The sequence below is a fragment of the Pieris rapae genome, chromosome 16 (genome assembly GCF_905147795.1).
Source record: "Pieris rapae chromosome 16, ilPieRapa1.1, whole genome shotgun sequence".
Taxonomy (NCBI): Eukaryota; Metazoa; Arthropoda; class Insecta; order Lepidoptera; family Pieridae; genus Pieris; species Pieris rapae.
The window spans coordinates 6,316,073-6,332,035 of record NC_059524.1 but is presented as its reverse complement, the minus strand read 5'-3'; the positions used below and the strand labels follow the sequence as shown (position 1 = coordinate 6,332,035).

Genomic DNA, 15,963 nt, shown 5'->3' with positions numbered 1-15,963 from the left:
GATAAAATGAAAGTTAATGAACTCTTCCTACTAATGAAGACAGATAATTAACTGTAGTGGTTGGCAACTGTCGATAAATTAATTAATTATCAGCCTGTCCGAAGCGACACTCAGATGCCGCGAAGATTTGTGCAAATATTGATTTTAAATGACATAAGTTGCAAAATTTTCCTGATCAAGTTGATAAATTTGTAGATATTTTAAAATAAAAAAATCAGTGGCCCAGTGGCTACAACCCCTTTTAGGTCTTGGCCTCAGATTTCTGAATCTGTTTCATGATCATTTTTAAATCTAATAGGCAAGTAGGTGATCAGCCTCCAGTGCCTGACACACACGTCGTCGACTTATTGAGTATAAGACATGTCGGTTCCCTTACGATGTTTTCATTCCTATTAGTAATCGCACGAAAGAAACATTCAGAAGTCTAACGTCACTACTTTTTTTGCTAAAATCTATGGTTAACACAAGATTTTAAATTAGATATTAATAACGGATATTAACGAGCACTTATTTTCATTACTTTTGTTACTCAACAGCGCTAAATCGCCTGCTTACTACTATTCTGATGTCATTTGTACAGGCAAAAATAATATCTTACATACATACATTTTCTTTGCGTGCTTTTGTAATGAAACTGCTCCGACTCGACCGATTTTGATGAAATGTTTGAATACGAGAATGTTTTACAATTAGTTTTTATTTTAAGTTTGAATGATTTTAAGACGTGTGTACAGGAGAACGCTAGTCGGGTTAGCAAATTTATTATAAGTATGTATTTACACTGCATCATTTGAAAAATTAAATTCGGAACGATACATAGATTGCTTTTTTTATTTCGAAATCGACTTTAGATTATTTAATTCTTTAATTTTATTACATTCAATATTGTTATTTAATGAAAACATAACGTGCGGTTGTGTTAAGTTTTTTAGTTAAGTTTAACTGGAGGAGGTAGGTATTGCTACAAAAATAAAACTACTAAAAGTGGTTTCGAGCAAACACTCCCTACATAAGTTATTTACAAAAGGGTTAGATGTATGGAAAAACAAATGCACGTTATTTTTGCGAGATTGGTCTAAATGTCACGTTTCCTTTGCACGTACTTTCATGTTTATGCTTTATGCAAAACAATAAAATTGAGGCAATGTTACTCTTCTAACGTTTCCATAGATAAATAGTGCCTATAAGCTAAGATCTTGCTTATAAAGTAATGGTAAAGCATGTCTCCTATAAAAACAAATGAAATTATAATTACATGGAATGGACCGTACGGATTGCGAAGGATTGTAATGATAAACGAGGTTCTTAATTACCTCGTATAAATCAAAATACAATAAAACTGTCACTCTCAGTCGTACATTGTAAGAGAAATACCGAAACAGAGGTGCTAACCAGCCAGTATATCAGAAAATCAAATAACAAAACCCCAAGTTTTGTTTTGCATATTTTTTTAATTTACCTTCAAATTTACGCACGTATGTATGAAGTTTTAATCGAAATATATCTTATCTTGTGCAACGTTTGCATATAGAAAACCCTGGATTAAGAAAAATTTGCGATAAGCCTATAGTATTTTAAAAAACTCCTCGACATTTCACAGTGTGTAGCTTATACTGTACCATGTCATACAGATTAAATGAAATATAAACGAAATTAAATTGTTTTGACGTTTGGACAATTACATTGTTTTAAACATATTTTTAAGTGTAGATTAGTCCTGATGTTATGTGAATACGTATACTACTTGGAGTATGATATTGGTCAGCCTCGTAAAAATTGCCAGACTCCTAAAGCCTCCTCTTATTGAAAAAGCAATCTCACCAAACTACATTATATAATATTTTCATTTAAATTGCATAAATTGTCTCTAAAACATAACAAGAATGTAGACTATGATTAACCTTTATAAAGAATACCTAGCAAAAGCATTAACTCAACAGATTGACTAACAGGAATTTAAACAAAAATCTGTAATTTATACTGCGATTTTTGTGACTGAAAACTTCTGGGAATTGACTGAGCTCACTCTTCATTCTGTGGTATTACTATAGTCATGTAATCTATTCTACAATCTATGAACAGAAAACAATAGAATAAAAGAGCGATCGTTTCAGAACCTATAACTATTGTTCAATAGAAATGTAGCCAGCTTCGTGTATCGCATTTTAAAAGAGTTGTATTGTTTGTTCGTACAATATTTTAATTTTAGTTTTTCAAGATGTAAAACCATGATTTGAGCAGTTTTGACCTAGTGGCTTTAGGGTGTTACCCTAGTCCCTGAGGTTTGATCCCACGGCTGCATGGTCCATGCCCCAATGGACTTTCTTCCTATGTTTTCTTTTCATTTAACATTCGCTCGAACGATGAAGGAAAGCATCGGGAGGAAACCGGCTTGCAGAAGCAAAAAGTCAGGCACAGAAGGCTGATCACCTTCTTTGCCTATTAGACAAATGATCATGATTGCGAGTGCTTTACACAAATAATCAAACACAGAAATGTGTCAGGCCCTTGTCTTTTTACGCAAAGGTAGGTATGTTATTTGTCAATTTCACGGCAATGGTAATAATTGTACTACAAAGGTTTACCGGAGTGGTTAGGGTTTATTATAGTATGTCATGGTTCCAAAGCGAAAGTTCAAGTATCAATTAGTGAGGTGACCTGTCGTTCATAATTCATGCGTCTGATGCACCTGTTGGTAACGGTTACCTGGCTTGTCAACAATTTTGCACGAAAATACCTTGAACCATATTTTACGAGTTAAATTGAGTTTATTTTTGGTTTTTATATGTATGATAATTACTTTTATAATCCTATGATTATTAATAAATTTTACTACTACTATTAATATTGCTCTACATAAATATTTTATTGGAATTATTATAAGGCACGACTGTCCTCGTGTACAACTTGCCTTTGTGGCACAAATTCAAGCTAACAAGAAAACCTTAAAGAACTTTCTTATATACATATATATTTTTGTAATCTTTCTCTTGTATTAGTTGTAATAAAGGTTTTGAAATTGAAATTACAAAGCAAGTAATAAAATGAGTCGGAAGATCGAGAACATTTCGTTTATAATGAAAGTAGTTAGTAGCAACAATAATATTTTGTCCTTTGCCGCCAGTTGCACATCAGAACACAATATCAAAGAAATACCTTTAACCGACGTTGATTTTATGGCGTATCGACAATAGAGTAATCAGAAAACGCATCTTTCGTAGCCGTTAGCCGATTTTAGAAGTTATCGAACAGTTTCCTTAAACTTATGTGTTATTTTTCATTTTCGTTAGTTAAATTTGAGACGTACATATAAATATATTTTTTGAGAACGACAACTATGCTTTGTATCTATGTAAAATTATCTTTTGGAAAAAAATAAGAAATAAGATTTTCGTTCAAATATATTCGCTTGTAATCTGTATTCCTATACTCGTAAAATACTGTCGAAGAAACTTCTGAGTGACCTAGATATGTTGTAATATAAAGCGCTCAACTCCCTTCTGCAAGACTTAAAAATATTGTTAAACATTTTGAAGCATAACATATCATGTATGTACAATGTACACTTCTTAAAATAGACAATAAAATACACATGCCGTTGGTAAAATGTTGATTATTAGGGCTAAGAATTCACCGCGACTCAGATTGACTAGACGTACTGTCTCTCTCATTAACGAAAGTAGTTATAAATACTTGCTTGAAGGTAATTCAATTAAAATAAACGTGTAACATTTCTGAGTTTTTTAATAAAAAAATATTTTAACTTAACAGTGATAACATACAAAAAAATAGCCTCTTAGTTTTTTTAATAAGTAAGTATACCTAGTCTTGCCATAAATACTGAAACAAAGAAAAATATTTTTTTTTCTGTTGTAAATAACATTTATTACTTTTACAGTGTGTTAGTTTAATACATAAATAAGAAACAATTTATAATATAAAAAGCTTATTCGTAGTGGTCTCCATTGGGCGCGATACAGTCCTTAAAACGTTGAGGCCAGTTATCGATAGAAGCACGCACTCTTTCCATGGGAAAATTCTTCACTGCCAATCGTACGGATTGTCTTAGGGCCTCCAAATTATTATGCCGTTTAGAGCAAGCCATACTCTCTAAAACTGACCATAAATCATAATCTAGCGGATTAAGATCGGGACTAGACGACGGCAAGTCTTCAGCGCTGATGAAGTCCGAAACGTTCATTTCCAACCAAGACTGCGTGGACCGAGCTTTATGACCCGGTGCCGAGTCTTGCTGGAAGGACCATACTTTATTATTGAAAATGGTGTTATTAAGGGGCTTCACTACCTTCTCAAGAATGGTATCTTGATACACTTGTACCGAAGTTTTGCTACCTTTTTCACAAAAGTATGGCTCAGTCTCTCCTTCATAGCTAATACTCCACCAAACCATCACTGAAGTCGGATAGTGCCCACGTTGCACTCTGTCATCTAATTGGGAAGCTTCCATAGAGCTTTGAGAATAAATACGGTAATTTTGTTTGTTAAAATGTTGCTTGATTGTAAAAAAAATTCTCATCCGTAAACAAAGCTTTTCTGTGACCTACCTTTGCGTACCGCATCAGAATTTTTTACGATTTTATCACCCTAATCTTTTTAAAATTATCACTTAAGACATTATTAGTACGTCTCTTATAGGCTACAAGTCTAAGTCAATTTTTAAAATACGCGACATGGTCCTAGGTGCTATCTTCATCTCCCGATATGAAATCTTTTGCTTTCGGACAGGATTTCTTCGAATTCTTTTCCTTACTGCTTTGACCATCTTTTTCGTACGAACACTACGTGGACGGCCAGATATTTTTCAGTCACAAACAGAGGAGGTCTCATTGTACCTATTAATAGCCCGGTACACAAATATTTTTCTAATACCAAGCGTATGGAGAGTTTTAAAAATTGCATTTGGCTCCATACCTACTTTGTGTAATCTAATCACAGCGATTTAATTCTCTTCATCACCCCACTGCATTTTAATATCGCAAAATATTATATAAAGAATTGGCGCCAAATGAGAAAACTTAATGGACAATCATATAAAAATGACACATTCCAAATTCAAATGTAATATTTTGTTTATTTTTAGTTGTATCAGTATTTATGGCCAGACTAAGTACATAAGTATACATTATGTTATGTACCATCAGAAATTTGAGGCATAACCCAATGGATTTTTTTGATATTGTTTTTTTTCTGCATAGCCGTAAATTATAATAATATATTAAGGCAATCATTACTTTTAAATACATATTTATTAATTAACACAATTTACCTATTTCAAATCACTAATTCCGATATTAGAGAAAATATTATGATGTGGTACTAGTAAGAATTTAATTTCATACATTCACCTAGAATGCCCACTATCTGCGCGGACTTGGTTTTCTCGAAGTGTCCGGTGAAAAACAATTGTTACGGATAAATGTAAGGCAACGAACAAGGGTTTTGTTCCAGTCACTATGAGGACGACCTTCCTTTTTAGGGACAGGAGGCAAATGAGTAGGCGGTTAACTCAAAGTTTACCATCACCATGGCCCTCGACACGAAGAGGTTTGCAAGTGCGTTGCTGGTTCGATAAAGTGATGACTTCTCTCATGACTTAGTATTATTTCTTTAGACTATGATCTTGATGCCTCGGTTACATAATCTGTTACGCAAAACGGACCAAATTTGAGTATAATTGCGGAAAATAAGTCCACCTACCTCGGTAGCCATTTCATCACAAGAAACATCAGCCTACGCTTGCGGATGAACATAAATCTACTCATGTAGCTCAAGTCATTGCAAGCCGAACGTACTTGGTGTACGTTCGTACAGGATATTATTTGAAAAATCAAAATTGATACACATTTGTTTACCTTTGTTTTAATCAAACAATGAATAAGGTATACATTATCAAAAGCAATTAATGCCTGTCCCTTGTTGTCGAGCCAAACCAACATCGTTAAGAATTGTTTCAATTTCCCAAAATTAAACCCTTTATGTAATTTAATTCTCAGTTTAGTTCATTAAATATCGTATTTTACGCTCATTTTATACGGAATGATTGGTGTTGTTAGGTGAATCTTCGTAGGGTATATTAATTATTATAATTTATGTTAGTATTTCTGAGACTTTCAATATATTGATATAAGAGTTATTTTTATTTAATTAATATATGTATTATGTCAAATTGGCAGCTAAAATAGGCTTCCGTTATTTAGTTAAAAAAAATGCATTGTAACCGTTGGTCGTACGGGGAATGTAAGCATCGTGAGGAAGTTGGAATGTTTCAGCTGCCCACTGAAGTATTTCCGAACCAATTCGACTTAGGGTCCTTCAGGAAAAGAGCGTACCAATTCTTAAAAGGCCGGCAACGCACTCGCGAGCCGTGTGACATTGAGAGTGTCCATGGGCGGCGGTATCACTTAACATCAGGTGAGCCTCCTGCCCGTTTGCCCCCTGTTCTATAAAAAAAATGTCGCTAAAATAAAATGTTATTCTTTGACTCCTTTCATAAATTTTATCAATGACATGGGCGAGACACGAAATACTGATTATCAAAAAAAGCTATAAACATAGTAACAAATTTAATATATATCACGAAACGGCTAGATACGTATACTGACCTGATTTAATGTTATATTATTTAAATTTTAGTTTCTTTTTGGCGGTTTTCGCACTTAGGAAAATGAGTTTTGCTATCGCATAGCCATCGTGATTAATTATAAAAATAATTACACTGACTAATTAAATTGATTTTGCAAATCACTGAATCATCTAGTTAGCATAAACTTGAACAATAAACAATAAAAAACTATACCTATGATAAAAGATACCCACGAGCAACTAGTCATGATAAAATTAAATATGTATCAGGTGAAAGGATTGTTCGGAACATTCGAAAGTTACCCTATTTGCGTACACTCAGGCGAATGTGAATAAACAAGCCTACGCACGTGACCAGAATATTATCCCTTATATTCACTATAACCAGGAAAAGCTCCATAACCGCCTAAAATATTGCGATAAAATGAAGCGTGCTCAAATGATTTGCCAGAATAGCTAATGTGATGCAGCAATCCTGAACAAGTTAATATATGTAAATAGTTATTCTATATCCCACGATGTCTCCTTAACAATCTGTATATAATAATAATTAAAGAAATAATAAGTAATGTCATGTTTCTCTTTAATTATAATGATTTCGTCGCATACCCCTCATTGTAGGGTGTAGAACTTCTGCAGACGTTTCCATGATATAAACATAAGTCTGTCCAATATAATTTTTCAAGTTGAACTAATGGGTTCAACCAGACGAACTCTTCAGCTTTATCGTAGTAATGATTCTTAGTAATATTAATCTATTTACAGTTATCTCACTGTGTTTAGTATTTAATTTTTTTATTATACGTTTCGTAATTGATTTTTATTAGCTAAGGCCGAATACGCTGCCGATAAAACACCGGCGCTCACAAAAACTGACATAAAAATGAAAAACGTTTTTGATTGACGTGACATTTGATAGGATTTGGCGTCCAAAATAAAATATTCTATAGTCTTTTATTTAACTTATATCAGTTTTTATGTGATTTCTAACACACGAAAATTACTAGTTAAAAAAAAACAATAAATATGATTCAAACGTTTTTAAAGATTCCAATCTATAAATTAAACATATAACAACAACAGTCCAACTTTGACTTGCTTTATAGCAAAAACTATCACTGGTTATCCTGGTTTGAACTCGGTAAAAAGACTGCTAAAATATGATACTCGTCATAATAAATTCTTCGCTACGCCTATACAAAATCTGTTTAATTTTATTGTAAGTATGTACAAAATGTTACTAAACTATAAGTGTCGTCTTTTCCTACAGCGGATGGACGGACTTACGACGGTCATACCCAGAATAGGAAGGGTCCTCACTCCTATAATATTTATGCATGGTTTTGACTGACTGTTTTCAAGCACATTCCGAAACTCTTCGTGTACGAGCAGGTCTACCAGCCTCACTCTTACACCCATTAATATTGTTCGCCAAGTTCGCCTTGTAAGTACATATACACATTCAATCCTGGAGCTTAGACTTCAGAGCAGGACGTCAAAATCCCCCTTATACATCTTCTATTCTACATTCTAGGCGTAATTCACTACTCATATACAAGAATATAAACTACATTTCTATACAGCTATTAGGGATATGGATGAGACCCAAAGATCTAGCATATTCCAGTCCATTATATTAAACGCTTTGAGAGAATTTCATGTATTATTGACGTGATTTACTAATTGAAATGATTGAATGAAATAAATCCAATAATAGGCGGCGTATAGCAACGTAATTAGTAATCGCTGACTGGTTTTTTTAGTATTCACCGAGTAGCGGCAATCAAAGGTAATTTTCGCATTTATACGCGTCGAGCTATCCCCACAAACCATTCAGTTTTCGGTCAATTCACTTCTTATCACCTCTTTATGGTTTTTCTTTACGGCTTGAATAAAATTGTGATTCTGAGGCACCTTGAACAACTCTACACGTAACAAGTGTTGAAGTTTCAACAAGTTTAATATACAACATATAAAAATTATAAAACATATATACACTCTATATAAGACTTGCATTTTAACTCTTTTAGTAATGACATTTTGAAAATGCAATAAACATGCCAACTATAGGTTAATTATGCATGCATGGTTAATTAAATGCTTTTAAAGTTATGAAGCTCCCAATGGAGCATTAGACAGCTACTACTCCTGGCTTTACTTACCATAGCGTAGTTTTTAAGACACAAAAGACCGCAGAAGTATTTCCGAACTGATTGGACTTAGGGTCCTTCAAGAAAAGAGTGTACCAATTTTTAAAAAGCCGGCAGCGCGTTTGTGAGCCTTCTGGCAGTGCCAGTGTCCATGGTTTGTGGTGTCACTTAACATCAGGTAAGCATCCCGTTCATAAAAAAAAACAAAAAAAATACTACTTACGATAACAAAAAAATAGAGAAGAATAAACATAAACAATAATGTGATAGTACAAATCATTATTGAGGTTTAAACTGTACTATAATTACAATTAATCATCATCCGAAAGCAATTTTGAAGTTTTGTTTTAGGAGTAGACACAACACAGATTGCGTGGTTAATACTTAAGTTGAAAACGTAAAATGTCCGATTAAAACTAACTCTAGCACCTAAGGATTTAAACTATATATAGGTCTTAGGTAGAAAATAAAAATGAACGTAGTAACCAAGGTAAGTAGTAAGAATTCCACCATATTTATTTAACAGAAATCCGAGTATGTCCTATTTGCTTGAACTCCACCAAAGTCAACTTCCATTACCCCTTGGCTTTGAGGAAATACGAGATTTTAACAAATAAACTTCGCGCTTAGTCGATATCAAATTATTCTGAAACCATAAAGATTTACAAAAGAATTATATTCACAAAATAAAACTTTATACGTTCTTCAAATCATAAAAAGTAACGAGTTATTTTATCTCGAGAACCCTCCTATTGTTTGAAATTTTTAATCATAATCCTAGAACTGAGAAGTATCTTTTCAAGTCTGCCTCAGTTGCGGTATGCTTAATCAAATCCTTGGAGTTTAGTAACAGTAAGTTGCGAATAAATGAAATGAACATCGGTTTGTTTGTAACGTGTTTCTTTTGTTTCTATATGTAACTCCGAAACTAATTGAAATACTTTTCATAGTAACTTATCTTGTACTTTTTTCTAGTAAAAAAGAATATACTATTCTGGCACGCCGAAAAAGTTTCGCCTTAGTTTTCTATAATTCATATTAATTGTCCTTTAATCTTAATTTTTTTTAATTCGTCCAACAAAATATATCTCTTATTATATCTTATTATAATATCTCATCTTTACTTGTATTAAGTGTAGCATGCTCAAGTAGATGGGTAAAAGCAATTTTATTTATAAAATGGAATGGGTTGTATATAATGGAAAAACTAGATTGATCTCAAAGCCATTCTACTATCAGTGATCGGTTCAGTAAGCCCACAGCTCTGCCACAGCGCCTGCCGCGATAACCCTTATCACTACACGCTCCTTACCGTTTGTCATAAATTTTATCACTCCAATGAGCGGATGTAAGCGACGATCTTTTTTCGGCTTTTCTCCTCCGAGTTAACGAAGCGTAAATTCACAACCTTCCGAGTGTCTTTTTCCTTGTCACAAACACACGAAATTTTCACAAAAAGTCTCTTGCACAACACAAAAAATGTCTAATATATTGATGAATTCAGTTGAAAAGTGAAAAAAGTTCAAATGTTTATAGTATAGCAATTCCTGTTAGAGGTAAGGTTATCGTGTTATCGCGCGCTGGGCAAGTGTCAAACCGATTAGGTTCCTGTTGCAGGCAGTCGCTCGCCCGGCGGCCAGCTGCGAACTGCGCGGCGCTGTGAAACTGAGTGAAGTCACAAGGGATGCCTCCCGCAGACACCGCAGCGCACGCGCCCGCCCAGATCGATACCCCGCCCTACGCCACCCTGGGGGGAAGCGGCCCACACACGCATTCGTCGCGTCACACTTAAGACACGTTCGCTCCTTCACTGCGTCTTGATTTTTTTAATAATTCTATTCAAAATTCTCTCTAGAGAAAAGAAACTGTTATTAATTAAAATTATTTTTGTCTTACTAAGGCATAACGTTTAAATAGAATCTTAAAGGAAAACTGTAGCTGTTTATTATTTAATGTTTAAGTTTCAATTCATTAAAAAAGTGTTAAATTTTTTTTTATATACTTTATTAAAATAGGTTACTTTAACGTTATATTTGTATTTGTATATTGTTATTATAAATAGACTTTGTCTTTGTATTAATTATTATAATATTATATCGTAGAACTAATCTTAGTCATGCCCGCAATGGTTGGTCAGTTTTGTGTCCCCATCGCATAGCTAGGTCAGGTATATGAATCAATTCCTTACTGAAACCCAGAATGAACAATAACAGAATGTACAATAACAGAATCGCTCTACAGGACCAACTCTAACTTTCCTTGGTAATTACGGACCCTTAAGTCTCAAGGGTTAAGTTATCTGAATAAGCTTTCGCATGTGTAACTGATCAATGCAGAATATTAAGCCAAACACTTATATATTTATGTCACTGATCATTTTACTTTATAGGCAAGATATAGCTATATATATTTTTTCTGATATACTTTTCCATCTAAAACTATTATACATACTTACTTGAGTAAACCTACATATTGCATGAGAAAGCAGTGTTAGTCGAGTGTTAAAAGCATTGGCTTCTCGGGATTTATATCGTGCGATCAGGAATCCATTAATTTTTCTTTCTATGCTGACAATCATCTCGTATTTGATAATACAAGCCGAATAAAGATCCTAAAAGGGACAAGGTGAGTCAATAATTCTGATGCCCTAAAAACAAAAATGCTCAAAGTAACAGATGTGCACGTCTATCCCATGCTCAATATGGACAGTATATAAGTAGATATTTAAATTTCTATTCCATATCCCGAATATAATAAAAAGTATAAAGAAGTACTTTCAAATACCAGGCCATATTTATTCTATTCTACGATTGCTACGAGATTTTTTTATACAAAAACTATAATCTTAATAAAACAGTGTTAAGTGGTATTCGTCTATTCAGCTGTCTCGTAACAACTCGGTCTGTTACTAAAATAATGCCCGCTTTCACATATTTATAAATGCAGTCACAAGAGAGAAACAGCGTGTCGAAATATTAATTCCACATGAGTTATTCAAGTGCTTAATTAAATGTTAATGTGATTCTTATTTACTCGTTACAAGTACTTCTGTTAATACAAAATAAATATTATTTTAACATAAAATTTGATATTTGAGTGGGATTAAAAAGGGTTTGCTACGAATAGTAAACAGTGTGACATATATATTATAAGTTGTCGAACAGGTACATTGTATAAAAAAGCAAACAAAAGCATTAGTATGTGTATTTATACATATACTTAACTCTATACATCTTTATTTTACGCTCTATTCTATTCGATTATTCAACGCTTGGCGCACTAATGCATACACTAATACACTAATACAAAAAATATTTTTTGTGTAGTAGTAGTAGTAGTAAAAGTGTTTTTAAGATATAAGGGCATAAGTACGTGTGAAAACAGTATATAAAATACTGTTTTCACATGTACTTATGCCCTTTGTGTTATGTTATAAGATGTCAAAACAAAATGTATACGAAAGACTTAAAAATAGTATAAGATTCACCTAGAATATTTTTTTACTTCAAAATCTATGACGTATACTACGATTATAAACAAACACTTGTTGAAATCTATTGTTTATTTACTAAAAGTTAATGTTTATAAACGATCGATATATCGATCTCCATAATGTGTATCACGTATTGAAATGTATGTAGTATGTTCTAGCTTAATTATTATAATTCTATCGTGATTACCTTTTTTGTAAAGTTTGTTGAGTTAAATGATTTTTTTGCTAGTACATTTTGCCCAGATTTGCCCAGTTACACAAACTGTTAGTTCAACAGTTAGTTCGTGTACATTAAGTTGGTAAGTAAGGTGCACGAATATAAGTCTGTCAAGTTAATTTTTATCCTTATTCCTGTATTATTAGATTAATAAACCTTATGCAATAAGTAGAAAAAAACAAGTAGTATTAATTAATTGCGTAGATTTACCCAGCTAAATTGTGTGTTATAAAAAGATGAAAGATAAACGTTGAGAGACACGTGAAAATAATGATAATACAATTATATTATGGAGGGAATAAATTTCTCGAGAGCGTCACACACGAGCGATGACTTGAAGCCTGGCAAAACGAGTTCTGAAATACACGAACCCTTGCAACATCTGGGCAAACTGCTAAAGAATTTTACTCTTGAATGCATAAAATATCCTTAAGTATTTATGAAAACGCTTTTATTATATTAAAAGGATACTTTTTTACGTAAATAATAATTAATACATATTCAAACAGGCCCATTACAATATTTGTAGAACAAAGCAAAAGTATTGTCGTTTAAAACCTTTTCTCGTATTATTCTTATTACAACCATTTTTTATAATTATACATGATATCGGTCTTAATAATGTAGACCATTATTAAATGAGCTATTTAATGTATGCAAAAATTTTACTTTTACTTAAAAAGGTTTCCAAATCTTACAGTTAGAAATGAAAATGAATAAAGACTTTTTATTATTTTTATTATATAATTTGTATGTTATATATACTTATGGTTTTATCTTTTAATATGGACTTTGCGTTTTGTAAATATTTCAAATTTGCATACATAAACGCGATCATGTCTCAGATCCAACCTCCTCTAATTTTTGATCCGCTTAGAGATATCACTGGTAGACCTAAAATAACTTAAAACTCATTACGTAGCAGGTGTTTCGGTCGACGGGCAATAAAACAACGTTTATTGGTTTCACTTTTACGGTTTTCTTATTCAATTCTTTCAAGTTAGAGAATATTACGGATGAAGTAATAAAATATGTTTACCTTGTTATGACAAATATATATTTTTTATTATTGTGGGTGCTTTCTGTGTATTCCTTCCAACTGTACGATTAGGAGAGTATATAGAATTTAACTCATGCCATAAAGATATATTACTGCTTACAAATTCAGTTGATAAGTCACTAAAAACTGCCTTACCATATACAGGCTTTCGGGTTTCCTATGTAAAATAAATTGTTTTGCCTTGAAACGATAGACCAGTATTTTAACAAACAACAATGATATACTTTGTATTGGCGTATAAACAAGAGCAAGTGTTCATATTTGACGCGGTACGCCAAAATAATGCAAAGTAAGACGCATCCTTCTTATAGTATACGAAGTTCGGTAATCGTAGCCTCAAACCAAAATCACGCGTAGACGGTCTACGAAATTGATTCGCTCTACACATTTTATGCACGCTGCAAGAAAAAGCCAATTTTAAAAATTGATATTTTTCATTAAAAATATGCATTTTAGCTATAAATCATTACGACTCAAAGAACTTAGTAATATTTTTACAGTACAAAAACAGACAATGCCGGACTCGAAATCGCCTGAATAATTTTGAATAGTATAAAAGAATTCTATAGAACCACGGCTTAATGAGTAACAAAAGATAAATTAGGCTACCTCAAATCAATAAGCGATATTAGCGCTCATTCCAATCTCTGGATTATGCATCACTAAATGTATTTAATAAAATCCATTTGTTTATGAGGCTATTTCCAACTGAATACAAAATTAAGTACTGTCTGGGCTAGCAATTAAAACGCAGTTATTAAGGTTTATTTCGCAACTCGTATACATTGCAGAACATAATAAATATTTTAAGGATGCAAATTCTATGGATACTTTATTAGTAGTGAACGAACTTATACGTTCCTTATATACTGAGTCAATGATAAAGACTTTATGTCCATGGAAATAAGACTTAGGAAAGCGCACAGCTGTCTAATAAACTACCCACAAATATAAAAAAATATTACTTTTACTTTAACTACGATTTTTGATTTTTTGAGAACGACTACAATGTTATTCTTAGCTGAAATGTTGTTCTCATGTAAAAGGCATTTTTGCCTTTTTTGAGAATCTTAAGTCTTTAAACCTAAATAGAAGACCTTTTTTTACATGTATTAAATCCAATAAATAATTTAGTATTACGTCCAACCTTACTCAATCAGTATACTAGAAATTTACATTTAATGAAATAATTAGTTCAATTTATTTCAGTAATTCTTTAAATTTTGAAACTTTATAGACAAGACTGCAAAAAGCAGTGCAGATAATTATTGACCAAAGTCAATAGGCGAGGACTGTTTGAGTATTTACTTCGTCCTGAAGTATCATTACTTGGCAAACACTTGGCCCTCCACCCCTCTCCCCTTCCCACAAAACACGCATATCACCTGTAACCCGATGTGAGCAGTGAATCGCAATTTTATTGACTTCTAATCAATGCTAATATTATAAAAAGAATTGTATGTAAGTATGTTTGTAACGAAACGGCTCAAATAGTACTGGATAGATTTTTAAAATTCTTTCACCATGCTACATTATCACCGATTTATATAGGATATTTTAATAAAAATAAGGGACCCATATTTTTTCTTGGAATTAAACAACACAACGACGACATACACTACAAAAATTACATCGCATGCGCTGCGAAAACTATTGATGATAGAAAAACATGTTCCTCAATGTTAAAGAATATATCAATATCTACGAAACTTGTTTAAAAAAATAAATGTCCACCCGTGCAAAGCCGGGACGGGCGGCAAGTCTTATACGTTTTATTTATTCACATACCTTATATTCTAAGGCTTATCAGCTGATAACTGCCCCATATTGTTGTGTTACAAAGATTAATGGACAACTTAGTAAAAACCCTACTGCTAAACTGGTAAAATAATATCTACTGGGAACACGCATTTATAAAAAATAAAATTATTTATTTCTATAACAGTGAGAATGATAATGAATTGTCTACTTTCTCATAGGTTATTTAGCAATAATCTTAAAATATTATTGTTTTAACTAGTATATAGATGAAAGTATCACATATGTGCACTAATTTAGACAGTATATTAATTTATTGAATAGAACAGTTGTTCAAAACCAAGGGCGGATTTTAATCAACTCTACTCTTGGTCAATAAAATTTATTATTACATCTTAATCTAGTAATAAAAATATAAAAACAAAAGACACTATATTTAGAAACATAATAAATAGGAAATACAATTATAATGAAACAATATAGTGTTAATCTATAAAAAAACAGCATACAATCGCTCACTAATCTAGCGGTCTGAAATGTAAGGAACAATTTGCGTCGAAAAGAGAAACTTTCATCGCTCTCTATTCTGAGCCTTTTCCCGCTAGTTACCTACAGTAATTGTTTGTTGTACCCACAGAGTAAATACATAGGTATGGAAGGGTAATCTAGGTACCACAACTGT

General features: G+C 32.6%; 1 protein-coding gene across 1 annotated transcript in view; it reads right to left on the bottom strand.

The window, feature by feature from the left end:
- Window positions 1-10,392, bottom strand: part of LOC110999102 (neuroligin-1) — a 57,243-nt gene extending 46,851 nt beyond the window's left edge. The window contains exon 1 of the mRNA XM_045631745.1: window positions 10,066-10,392. The gene's annotated coding sequence lies outside the window, so the exon portion shown is untranslated. The remainder of the gene's footprint in view (window positions 1-10,065) is intronic.
- Window positions 10,393-15,963: the final 5,571 nt, after the last annotated feature.